We start from the raw sequence: 13,178 nt of genomic DNA, 5'->3' as shown, positions 1-13,178 counted from the left end.
TATATATATATATATATATATATATATATATATATATATATATATATATATATATATATATATACACATTGTCTTGGTCATAGTGTTTTGTCATGGCAATAGAAAAGTAAGACACACAGTAAGGTCAACTTACTACCTTTTTTTAGCATGTACCTAAGTCTCTCGGGGCCTTTAGAACACACAGCTAAAACTAATTATAGAATAACTGGGATCAGGATCCAGATTACCTTATGTGCAAAGCAGTATTTTTAATTCTAGTATGCTTTTTGAACAGTGTAGGTATTATTAGATATATAAACATTTTTTTTTGTTTTTTTGTTTTTGTTTTTGAGATGGTTTCTCTGTGTAGCCCTGGCTGTCCTGGACTTGCTTTGTAGACTAGCCTGGCTTCGAACTCACAGAAATCTGCCTGCCTCTGCCCCCCTTAGTGCTGGAATTACAGACATGCACCACCACACTTGGCTATAAAAACAAAATTTGATCATGTACAAAACAGTAGAGGACAGGGTTGTCAAAATATGAAAATATTTTAATGGAATGTAAATTTTAGGTGTCTTAGTAAAGCTCTCAGTCAAAATTGGTAGCAAGAATATGACAGTAGAGAGTGATGATTAATGAGAATTTCTTTTTCACTAAAGAGTCACTTGAGCTTAGAGAAGCAGCAGAATGTTGTGGAGCAGTAGTTCTCAACAAGTGGGTCACAGTCCCTTTGGCAGAAGTATATCTCCAAAAATATTTGCATTCCTATTTATAACATAGCAAAATTACAGTTATGAAGTAGCAATGAAAATAATTTATGGTTGGGAGTCACCACAACATGACAAAGTATATTAAATGGTCACAGCATTAGGAAGGTTGAGAACCACTGTTGTAGAAGCTTGCATTTGAGATAGGGGCTCTGCTGCAGAATGGGAGAAGCCTGTTAATTCCTGAGAGTGAAAGATTATTGTTGCCATTCCCACCCAACAAGCCTTACCTTTCATATTCATATCAGGAAATGGGGTGATAAAGAAGTGGAGCATGGCAGGGCTTAATTATGCTGTCCAGGAGAAGAGGTTTTTTTTTTTTTTTTTTTTTTTTTTTTCTTTTTGTTTTAGGTTGCTTTTTAATAGTTAATTGGAGGAACATGTCTGCTGAAATGATCTATGGACTGCAAGTTTTAAGATTAAATGAGTCCATTTGTTCACATTGAAACAGCAGTGATAGAAAAATGAATGAGTGTGTTATTCTAGTAATACAAATATTATATTTTACTAAAGAGAAATCATTAACTCATATAAAATCAAATCTTTATTTTAAAAGGTTTCCGGGAAATGTTTTTGTGACTTAATATCTGTAATATTGGCACAAAAATTTTCCAACATAAAACATGGCAGCTGTTACATGAAAAAGATCACATATTTAGCTGAAAATCATTTCTTTAAAAGTGATTTTGATAAATATTAACTGAGAAAAGCTGAAATGAAAAGACTATATATTGTGTGATTCCAAATATATGACATTCTGTAAAAGGCAAAAAGAGTGGAGATAGTAAAAGAAAAAAAGTAGTAGTAAACACAGAGCGGTAAAAATATTTTCTGTGGTCCTGTAATGATGGATCTTATCATTACTACCTTTTCTAAAACCCATAGGATGAGCAATGCTGCAACTGAACCTCAGTGTAAAGGAAGGACTTTGGGTAGTAATGGTAGTTTATCAGTGGCAATGAATGCATTGTTCTGGTATGGGATGTTGGTAGCTGGGGTGGGTGTGCTTGTGAGGGTCGAGCACTGAGTGTATGAGAAATCCCTTTCCATGGACTTAAAGTTACTCCAAAGAATCAATTGTATTTCAAAAGAAAAATAAATGAAATGAACAAGTACAAATAAATTGGAAGACAAACATCACATACACTTTAAGTATGTTGACACATTACATTCATTGTCCAATCAAGTTTTCAGCATCTACAAACGTGGCCTGGTTTGCCACTAACTTCTACATAGTACATAGGGATAGGGCAGAAATAAAGGGGGTTAGAAGCCCTCAAATTAAGGGGAACATGAACATGAAGGATTTCAAATATGATGCCTAGTCACTGTTCGACATTGTTTTTTTTTTTTTTTCCTCTCAAGTAAATAATTGAGAGTGGATAGTAGCCACAGATCCAAATAAGTGTCCACTCTTTTGTCTTCCTTTTTGTAAAACACTACAGCATTATTTCAAGGTTGGCTTGAGGATTGTGTTGCAGTCACACATCTGTCTTCTGAGTTGGCAGTCCCTGAAGTTACAGTAACTCTTGTAACACAATTGGCAAATTATTATTTGTTTTAAGTATGTGGAGTTCATTCTGGCAGAGGAGGAAGGTGAGATAAGGGATCCATATTTCCTGTTGCTTCATATGCCACCAAATCATTGCTTGTGTATATGGATAATGACCAAAAAGCACAATAAGAAGGGAGCAGACTCTGGGAAGAACATGTGCTAGCCATCATTTGAAACTTCAGTATTATCATGGCATTTTACTTCTTTCATGAAGGGTCCCAGGGCTCTAAGACCAAAGATATTTTATCTATAATCATCTCACACTCCTAAAGAGTAGAACTGCATAATTATTCTGTAGATTCTCACATTTATACTTTTATTTAGGGCAGAAAGAGTTACTCCTTAGCATAACTAAAATGGTCTTAGGGGTTGCTATAATATTTCCAAAATATATTCCCGTGTCTGTGACTACTTTACGTTCTGTGCTAAATATTCTTAGTCACCAACTGTATTTAACTAACTCCTGCAATTGTATCTTCCAACAATTGCAATGATCCACTTGATCATCTCTGCTATTCTTTAAAAACAAAACAGATGTTGTCCCTTAATTCCAAAGAACGTCTTGTACTTTAGATTAGAGGACTAACATTAGAGTTAAGCAAATCTTCAGTTCCTGTTAAGAAATAGTGTACGATGGTTAACATTCTCAGAGCTGACTTCCCAAACTTCTTTTTCTATATGTAAATCCAGATTTGACATACCCTCAATACATCTGCAAAATTAGATTTCTCACTAATCCTACTTATGTACATTTTGTGCCCAAGTGAATTTCCTCAAGCTGGTGAGCTTCCCCACATGAATTATATGTAATATAATTTAAATCACTCCCAAATAGCAGAATTTATATTGTTTGTGAGAAAGGTATTTTTTTCCTCCAAAGCAGTTTTCCTCTTGCTAGTGACTAAATAAATAAATAAGTATGCTGGAACTTCATGATAATGCTGTTTTGGGTGCCATGATCAATAGCTACTTCAAACAGGAGCTATCTTGATGTCTTTTTTTCAGTTAAGCATCCCATGAAGTATTCACATAGGCAATCCTTATTTTGTGTACATCAGTGTTTAAAGAACAACAAATGCCATTATGGAGCCAGCATAGTGCTTATTTTATTTTACTTTTGAGACAGGGTCTTACTATGTAACTTAAGCTGCCTTCGAAATCATGGTGCTTCTCCTGTCTCAGCTTCATACGTGCTGGGACTACAAGTGTGTGCCACCACACATAGGTCAGTGCTTAGTTTATTTTTAAATTTTTATTGCCTTTATTTATTTGGAGGGGTTCTGCATATTCCAATGTGAATCTGTCAAATACAAAGGACAACTTGTAGGAGGAAGTCAACTCTTTTCTTTCCACCACATGGGCTCTCGGGATCTAAATTATGACATCAGCCTTGGTGGCAAGTTGCTTTATCTGCCAAGCCATCTTGCTGGCCCAGCATTTAATTTATTTTAATTAACATTATCCATTATTAAGTGTCAATGAAGTTGAGTGTGATATTTCAATATATGCATGCATTATATAACGGTTTATTTTAAAAATTCATAGCATTTGACAAGGATGTACATTAATAGAAAAAACACTATTAGATAGGAGTCTACCATATAGGCCCAACTAAATCCTCATTAGCTTTGGCCTCTGATAAGTTGCTTAAAACTTCCTATGTAAACTTCCTTACATACATTGTAAGAACCAAAGTAGCATCCACAGGCATTGAAAATGCAAGTGTGGGGGCTGGAAGATGACTCAGTGAGTAAGAGTGCTTGCTGTGCTGTCATAGGGCCCCAAGTTCAAAAAGCTTGGTTCTCCATATAAACACAGAGCTGGAGAGGGAAGGGACAGAGAAAGAAGATTGTTGGGGCTTGCTGGCTGCTAGCCTGGCTCCTGATTAAAAGATCCTGTCTCAACAGAATAAGGTAAAGAGTTAAAAGTGGACACCTGATGTCTTCTGCACGCACACATGCACACACTCACCCACATACAGCACACAGGCATATGCCATGCACTCTGTTGTGTATACATACACCATGTGCATGCAGAAAATTAAAGTACTATGTGATTAAGTATTGTTGTTTTAGATATTATTTAGATGTCAAACAAAACACCTATGTCCATGTTATACCTGCCTTCAACAAGTACAAAGGGGGAGGTAAGAGGTGGTAAAGAAATAAAAACCGAGTGGGTAAAATGGCTCACAAGGCTTTTGTTGTTGATTTAGTTTTCTGAGGTTTTTAGTGAGACTTCTATAATGAGTAATATTTTGATAATTTTGATAAATAACCAAGCAAAGACCACATACAAATGTAAAAATAATTCTACCTGGATTACCTAACTTGACTGCAATAATTCAGGACACCTTGCCATTTGGTCATCTTTTTTATTTTTTAATTCGTCGTTGAGACGTATTTTTTTTAATCAATTGTGTGTAAAGAGCAGTGCTATAACAAGCATAGTGTCACTTTAATATATCAACAAAGAGACCAGATTAAATTCTCGTGGTGGAGGTGAGAGCTTTGTACTTCTATAAATATCTTTTCTATCAAAAGGTATATATCACCAAAAACTTAAGTATATTCATCTGTTACTTGAATTTTAATAAACTGAATATCTTTTTTTAAAGGGTTTTCTTTTAGTTTATTTAATGTACATAAAGCTAGATATATTTATATGTAAAACCAATAAATTTTTGTTTATAGATGATTCTTCTGCTGTCCATCCAGGTCATTATGTTCTAGATTTCTGAATACAGCCCTCAAAGATGGTCCATATATACCTATACAAAGATGGTCCAGTGTGCCCTGCATGAGAAGAACATGGGCATAATCAGCTGAGCAACTAACTACTTACCATTAATTTGGAAAAGATTTAAAGTGTCCCCAACAGGTTAACTGCTAGCCAAGTAGCACACAGAAAAAAAACCTAATGGGATTTTTTTTAAGGTCATGTCCACAGCAAATGAGAAACTGCATTCTAAAAGCCTTGGTAATGACCATTAAACTGAATATCTTAAGAGTAGCTATGACTAGTCAGAAAATGTCATCTCTCTCTCTCCCCTCCCCCACCTTTACCCCTCCTCTTTTTCTCTTCATTCTCATTTTCTAAATTACAAGGAAATATTAATTATATTAAATTCCAAAAAAAATCAAATTTTAGTCAAAAGTAACCTAACCTAATATATAGGATATATTATGTAATAGCTAAAACCTGAACATGTGGTGTACCTACGGAGCCTAAAGTAGGAGGGCCACAAGTTTAGTCCAGCTTGAACTTTATAGCAAGTTCCCCAGGCCAGCTTCAACTTCAGAGAGAGAGAGAGAGAGAGAGAGAGAGAGGAAAAAAACTGTTTAAACAGCAAAAACAAAATAGCTTATTTAAATGTGTTGGTCTTTTTGTTATCAAAATTGTTTCTGAGGTCAATTAAGATTCACACACAGTTGTAAGAAATAATACAGAAACCCTTCTTATTATTACCTTATTTTCTCAGTTATGACTTCTTACAAAAATGTAATATAAACCTGTACACCTAAGGAAGCTAATCAAGAAAGAGGACCCTGAGTAAGATGCTCAATCTTCATTCAGAAAGGCAAACGGGATGGACATAGCAAGAGGGAGAAAACAGGGAACAGGACAGGAGCCTATTACAGAGGGCCTCTGAAAGACTCTACCTAGCAGGTATCAAAACGTATGTTGAGACTCATAGCCAAACTTTGGGCAGAGTGCAGGGAATCTTATGAAAGAAGGGGGAGATAGAAAGACCTGGAGGAGACAGGAGCTCCCCAAGGAGAACAGCAGAACCAAAATATCTGGGCGCAGGGCTCTTTTCTGAGACTGATACTCTAAACAAGGACCATGTATGGAGATAACTTAGAACTCCTGCACAGGTGTAGCCCATGGTAGCTCAGTGTCCAAGAGGGTTCCCCAGTAAGAGGAACAGGGACCATCTCTGACATGAGCTCAGTGGCTTGCTCTTTGATCACCTCCCCCTGAGGGGGAGCAGCCTTACCAGTCCACAGAGGAGGACAGTGCACCCAGTCCTGATGAGACCTGATAGGCTAGGGTCAGATGGAAGGGGAGGAGGACCTCCCTTATCATTGGACTCAGGAGGGGCATAGGAGAAGAAGAAGGAGGATGAGATTGGGAGGGGCTACAGCTGGGATACAAAGTGAATAAACTGTAATTAATCAAAGTAAAATAAAAAAAAATTTATTTTTTTAATAAAAGAAGCAAACACATACACACAAATTAGTATAACACCACAATCAGGATACTGACACTGACCCATCTTGTCACAGATTTGTTCAGTTTTAATTGGATACATGTTAATTATATGCAGCTTTATCAGATGCCCATTTTCCTTCCATCTGCTCCCCTGCCTTACCACTGAGTTCTAAACTCCTGGGAACTACTAATCTAGTCTGTGTTGCAGAAATTTATTGTGATTTATTATATAAATAGAATTGTACAGCATGTGATCTTGAAGAATACTTTTTCCCCTTTCATCAAAATTCCATAAAGACTCAGTTGACTTGCTGAATATGTCAATAATTTGACTCTCATATTGGTAGGTAATTTTCCAGTATAGGTGTACCGCAGTTTATTTAACTGGTTATTAATCTGTCTAGGACATTTGGAAATAAAATGAGGAAAGCTGCTGTGAACACTTAAGTGGATATAAATTTTCATTCCTTTAGGATAAATGTCTTAGACTATAATTGTTGGTCCCCATGGTAGTTGCGTGTTTACATGTTTTGAGACAGGCTGGCCTTGAGCTGAGACTGCTGTGAATTTCTGATCCTCTTGCTTCCTTCTCCCAAGTACTGGGATTACAGATGGACCCTGCCATGCCCAACCACCGATTCAGAAAAGGCTGCAGTTTTCTATAGAGGTGTTGTCCCATTTTACATCAGCACCAGCAATGTATGAGTGATATGATGTTTCTGTGTCCTTACCACTGTATGGTATTATATGTATCTTTTCATTTTAACCCTGTAATGGTTGTGTAGTGATATAATTGTTTTCAGTTTTCATCTCCCTCATGTCTAATGATATTGAACTTTTTTTTGCCTGCTTTATTATAGTGAAATTTCTTCCATGAGTCTTTCTTTTTATCTAATTGATTTTTGCTCTGGAGTTTTAAGAATTTTTCATGTATTCTAGATACAAGTTCCTTACCAGGTATGTAGCTAGAAGATGATTTTTCCAATCTATAACTTATCTGTTTATCTTCTTCATGGGAGTTAATTCACAGGACAAAAGTATGATTTTGATGATAGGAAATTTGTCAGTGTTTGTTTTTGCTTTTATTATCTGTATCCCAAAGATTTTCACCCATTTTTTTTCTGTAAGTTTCATCTTATTACATTTTATGTTTTAAGGTTGTGATCTATTGCGGTTTAGATCAAGGGCTTTTTGTGTGTTGATTTTAACTGCATTTATTCAGTTGATCCAACACTATGGGAACCGCTATCCATTGACATATGAGTTTCTTTTCTTTTCTTATTATGGCTTTTTGTTTATATTCTGTGTGTGTGTGTGTGTGTGTGTGTGTGTGTGTGTGTGTTTTCACATGTGCACACATGCCACAACACACATGTCAAAGAAAATAACTTGCAGGAGTCTGTTCTTTCTACCATGTGGGTTCCAGGAATTGAACATGGGTCCTCAGGTTTGGTGACAAGCACTCTTATCTGCTGAGGTATCTTGTAGTCTAAGTTTCATTCCTTTTAAAAGAAAGTCTCTGACACCATAGACCAAGTTGATCTCCAACTCACAGCAATCCTGCCTCAGCCTCCTTAAACCTGGGATTCCAGACATAAACCACCATATTTGGCCCTTGAATTTATTTTCATGCCTTATCAAAAATCAGTTTGTTGTATGCTTGAATTTTTTTCCTGAAGTCTTTATTTTGTAGATATTTGTGTCTTTCCTCTTAAGTATCACACAGCCCTAAGATTATATATCTGTTGCTTTTATGTTTTATACATTTCTGATCATATATGCAAAGTCTTCAGTCTTTTATCTTAATTTAGTAATATTAGCTAAATTTTGGGTTTTGGTGGATTCTCTTCATTAAGCTTATACAATTCTTATTTATTCTTAACTAGCTGATTTTTGTTTTGTTTTGTTTTGGTTTGGTTTGGTTTGGTTTGGTTTTCTCAAGATATGATTTCTCTGTGTAGACTTGGCTGTCTTGGACTCTCTTTGTAGACCAGGCTGGCCAGAAATGCACCTGCCTCTGTCTCCTGAGTGCTGGGCTGATATTTTTAAATCATAAGTACATATTTGATTTTATCAAATGCTTTTTCTGTATCACTTGTTACTTTTTTAACTTTAATTTCTTTACTAATAGACTCATTGATACTTTTCTAATAGAGTCAGCCATACATATATAGAATAGAAATCTACTTTTATTTCTATCTACTTTGCTAATGCTCTGCTAGAAGCTTTTAAATATATGAGATATTTTGAGTTTCTGCAGATGTATTGGGATGTAGTTTTCCCTTTTGATTTTGTACTATCTTTGCCTGGTTTTGGTATTAACACTATCTTCTATTTCTTAGGATATGTGAGGAAATTGTATTAATTCTTTGAATGTTTGATAGATTGTCGGGGAAACAATCTGGACCTGGGTATTTTTATAGGGAGAAATTTTCATTTGTTTGTAAAACTATTCTGATTGTGTATTTTAACCTTGGTTAAATTTTAAACGCTTGTGGTTTTCATAGAATGGGTACATTTCTTTTAAGCTATTAAGTTATAAATATAGTTTTGTAGTTTTATAGTGTGATATCCTGTTTCTTTTGTGCTATTGGTGATTTATATTTTCTGTGCTTAAATTTCTCTCTCTTGTCTGAAGTTTATTAATTTTATTGACTTTTTTCTCAAAGACTTAGCTTTTTAGCTCATTGATTTTCTTCTATGGTGATTCTTTGCATTTCTGTTGCTCTCAGCTCTTGTCTTGATCATTTTCTCCCTTTGCTTGAGTTGTGTTGATTTTATCCTTTTTCTATTTTCTAAGGTAGGCACTTAGAATATTACTTTGAGATCTCTCTTTGCTTCTAATGGTATTTTTTTTTCTAGACAGAGTTTCTGTTTTTCTTGGCTATCCTAGGTTATATTTGTAGACCAGGCTGGCCTTCAATTCAGAGACGCACTTACCACTCTCTCCCTGAGTGCTGGGATTACAGATGTGTTCCACCACACTGGGCTTATAATGGTATTCTTTTTAAATTTATTTTATTTTTTATTAATTACAGTTTATTCACTTTGTGTCCCAGCTATAGCCCCCTCCCTCACCCCCTCCCAAACTAACCCTTCCTCATTCATCTCCTCCCATGCCTCTCCCCAAGTTCACTGATGAGGAGGTTCCCCTTCCCTTTCCATCTGACCCTAGCCTATCAGGTCTCATCAGGACTGGGTGCATTGTCCTTCTCTGTGGACTGGTAAGTCTGCTCCCCCCTCAGGGGGAGGTGATCAAAGAGCAAGCCACTGAGTTCTTGTCAGAGATGGTCCCTGTTCCACTTACTGGGGAACCCATTTGGACACTGAGCTGCCATGGGCAACATCTGTGCAGGAGTTCTAAGTTATCTCCATGCATGGTCCTTGCTTGGACTATCCATCTCAGAAAAGACCTCTGTGTCCAGATTTTTTGGTTCTGTTGCTCTCCTTGTGGAGCTCCTGTCCCCTCCAGGTCTTTCTATCTCCCCCTTCTTTCATAAGATTCCCTGCATTCTGACAATTTTGGCTGAGTCTCAGCATCTGCTTTGATAACTTGCTGGTCTTTCAAGGCCCTTTGTGGTAGGCTCCTGTCCTGTTCCCTGTTTTCTCCCTCTTCTGATGTCCGTCCCATTTGACTTTCTGAATGATGGTTGATCATCTTGCCCAGGATCCTCCTTCTTGCTTAGCTTCATTAGGTGTATAGATTTTACTATGTTTATCCTTTTTCATAGGTCTAATATCCACTTATAAGTGAGTATATACCACATGTGTCTTTCTGCTTCTGGGATATCTCACTCAGGATGATCTTTTCCAGATCTCACCATTTGCCTGCAAATTTCATGATTTCCTTTTTGTAATTGCTAAGTAGTATTCCACTGTGTAAAGGTACCACAATTTCTGTATCCATTCCTTTGTTGAGGGGCATTTGGGTTGTTTCCAGGTTCTGGCAACTATAAATAAAGCTCCTACAAAACTGGTTGAGCAGATGTCCTTGTTGTGTACTTGTGCATATTTTGGGTATATTCCTAGGAGTGATATAACTGCATCTTGAGGAACCACTGTTCCTAATTATTTGAGAAAGTGCTAGATTGATTTCCAAAGTGGTTGTACAGTTTACATTCCCACCAGCAATGGAGGAGGGTTCCCCTTTCTCCACAACCTCTCCAGCATGTGTTGTCACTTGAGTTTTTCATCTTAGCCATTCTGATGTGTGTAAGATGAAATCTCGGGGTCGTTTTGATTTACAACTCCCTGATAACTAAGGATGTTGAACATTTCTTTAAGTGTTTCTCTGCCATTTGATATTCTGCTATTGAGAATCCTCTGTTTAGCTCTGTACCACATTTTTTAATGGGTTACTTGATGTGTACCTGTTTAACTTCTTTAGTTCCTTATATATGCTGGATATCAGCCCTCTGTCTGATAAGGAAAGCTCCTTTCCCAGTCTGTAGGCTGTCATTTTGTTTAGTGTCTTTTGCTTTACAGAAGCTTTTCAGTTTCATGAGGTCCCATTTATTGATTGTTGATCTTAGAACCTGTACTGTTGGTGTTTTGTTCAAGAAGTTGTCTCCTGTGCCAATGAGTTCAAGGATCTTCCCTACTTTTTCTTCTAATAGTATTCTTTTAAAAAGGCTTCTCTCTCTCTCTCTTTTTACATGTGTATTTTATATTTTGTTTTTTTATTAAATTTTTATTTTTTATATTACTGTTTATTAACTTTGTATCCCAACTGTAACCCCCTCCCTCATTCCCTTTCAATCTCATCTTCCCTTCCTCATCTCCTCCTATGCCCCTCGCCAAATCCACTGATATGGGAAGTCCGCCTCCCTTTCCATCTGACCCTAGCTTATCAGGTCTCATCAAGGCTGGCTGCATTGTCCTCCTCTGTGGCCTGACAAGGTTGCTTGCCCCTCAGGGGGGAGGTGATCAAAGATCCAGCCACTGAGTTCATTTCAGAGACAGTCCCTCTTCCCCTTACTAAGATACCCACTTGAATACTGAGCTGCCATGGGCTACATCTGAGCAGGGATTCTAGATTATCTCCATGCATGGTCCTTGGTTGGAGTATCAGTCTCAGAAAAGACCCCTGTGCACAATTTTTTTGGTTCTGTTGCTCTCTTTGTGGAGCTCCTGTCCCCTCCAGGTCTTACTATCTCTCCTTTCTTTCGTAAGATTCCCTGCACTCTGGCCAAAGTTTGGCTATGAGTCTCATCATCTGCTTTGATGCCCTGCTGGGTAGAGTCTTTCAGAGGCCCTCTGTGGTAGGCTCCTGTCCTTTTTCCTGTTTTAACCAGTAGTATGTTTGACCTCAGTTGTCATCTCCAGCCATAACTTTCACATATGATTATTTTTATTTTCACTGTCGAAACTCTGCATTAGCAAACATTTGAACATAGTTATGCCAAACGCACCCAAAATTAAAATAAATTTGTTGAAAACTATTTAGTTCTTCGTCTTTCTATATTATGTCTTTCTACTAACTTGCCATATACATATATCATAAATTTTACTTTGATCATTATTACTTTAATTGCAATCATTCAGGTATTGTTCACAGCCTAATACACTATATTTTCTTTCTTTTTACAATTTTTTGCTTACTTTTGAATGTTATTTATGTTTTTGTGTAGTTTTCTGTATATTTATCAGGATGTCATTACCTAAATCCGTGCTTTAATTTAAATTATCTAGTTCAACTTACATGACTGCTCTCTTGCATAGTCATGTAATTGCTATTGTACTGTTGTTTCTCTGGGCTGTTTATTTGGTTTGTGGTGGTGGTGGTAGTACCTGGGATTGAGCCTAGAGCCTATGTATGCTAAGCAAATTCTCTACCCCTGAGCTATCATCCCTTCAGTTCCTCTTTATTTTACCTTCTGAAATTGTTGCTGTTTTGGTGTCTTCTTCAGGTAAGTTCTTCCTTTCTGCACTGTTATCATATTGACAAATTTCTTTCATGGCTCTTATTTCCAGTCCCTTGATTTATCTCCTTATTTCCAATATAGCACATATTCCAGCAACTTCCAGAAAGTTTGTTTGTCTTTTAAATATTTTAATATTGTGAATCTCTGAAAAGATATGTATTCCACCATCTAACTTGCCTGATAATATTAAGTATTGAGTTATAGCTTGGAATTAAAATTTCCTAGGACTTCTGAAGAAGCAGTTCTGTTGTCTTCTAACTCTGAGAGCTAGTCTGATTCTGAAGCTTTATTTTTTTTAAGTCCTTCATTTTTTTTTCTCTCTATTGAAAATTTTAAGTTCTTTGGGAGAATACTTACATTTCAGATGATATGCTTTGATGTGAATCTGTTTTATCTACTGAACCTAATATTAATGAGTCAAGAAGTTCATTTCGTTCTGAGACTATGTTCTTAAATGAGCTTTCTGCTCATTTCTTTGCTTATGTTATCTCTGTTCCACTTTCCGGAAACATGCTTAATTGAATGTTTGGTTCCCTGAACTGATCTACATTTTTATTCTTTCCAAGTGTCTCTATATTTTTGTTAACTTTTCTGGATCTGCACTCTACTTCTTATTCCAAATGTTCTGTTGAACAGGAAACTTTTCCCCATAACTTTTATACTGCAAGAGCATGCTGTCATGTGACAGTCGTGTGTGTGTGTGTGTGTGTGTGTGTGTGTGTGTGTGTGTGTGTGTGT

General features: G+C 36.6%; 1 protein-coding gene and 1 non-coding gene across 2 annotated transcripts in view; one reads left to right on the top strand and one right to left on the bottom strand.

Annotated features, from left to right (window-relative positions):
* The window catches only part of Nup62cl (nucleoporin 62 C-terminal like), a 64,941-nt gene that overhangs the window by 48,702 nt on the left and 3,061 nt on the right, over positions 1–13,178 (top strand). The window lies entirely within an intron of this gene.
* LOC129685049 (small nucleolar RNA SNORA32) lies at positions 5,167–5,290 on the bottom strand. The gene has a single exon (XR_008721433.1). It is a non-coding gene; the product is annotated as a small nucleolar RNA SNORA32 (small nucleolar RNA).

The sequence above is a fragment of the Psammomys obesus genome, unplaced genomic scaffold, assembly GCF_907164565.1.
Source record: "Psammomys obesus unplaced genomic scaffold, mPsaObe1.curated_primary_1811, whole genome shotgun sequence".
NCBI lineage: Eukaryota > Metazoa > Chordata > Mammalia > Rodentia > Muridae > Psammomys > Psammomys obesus.
Note: the sequence above shows the minus strand (reverse complement) of the source record. Positions and strands in the feature narration are given on the sequence as shown.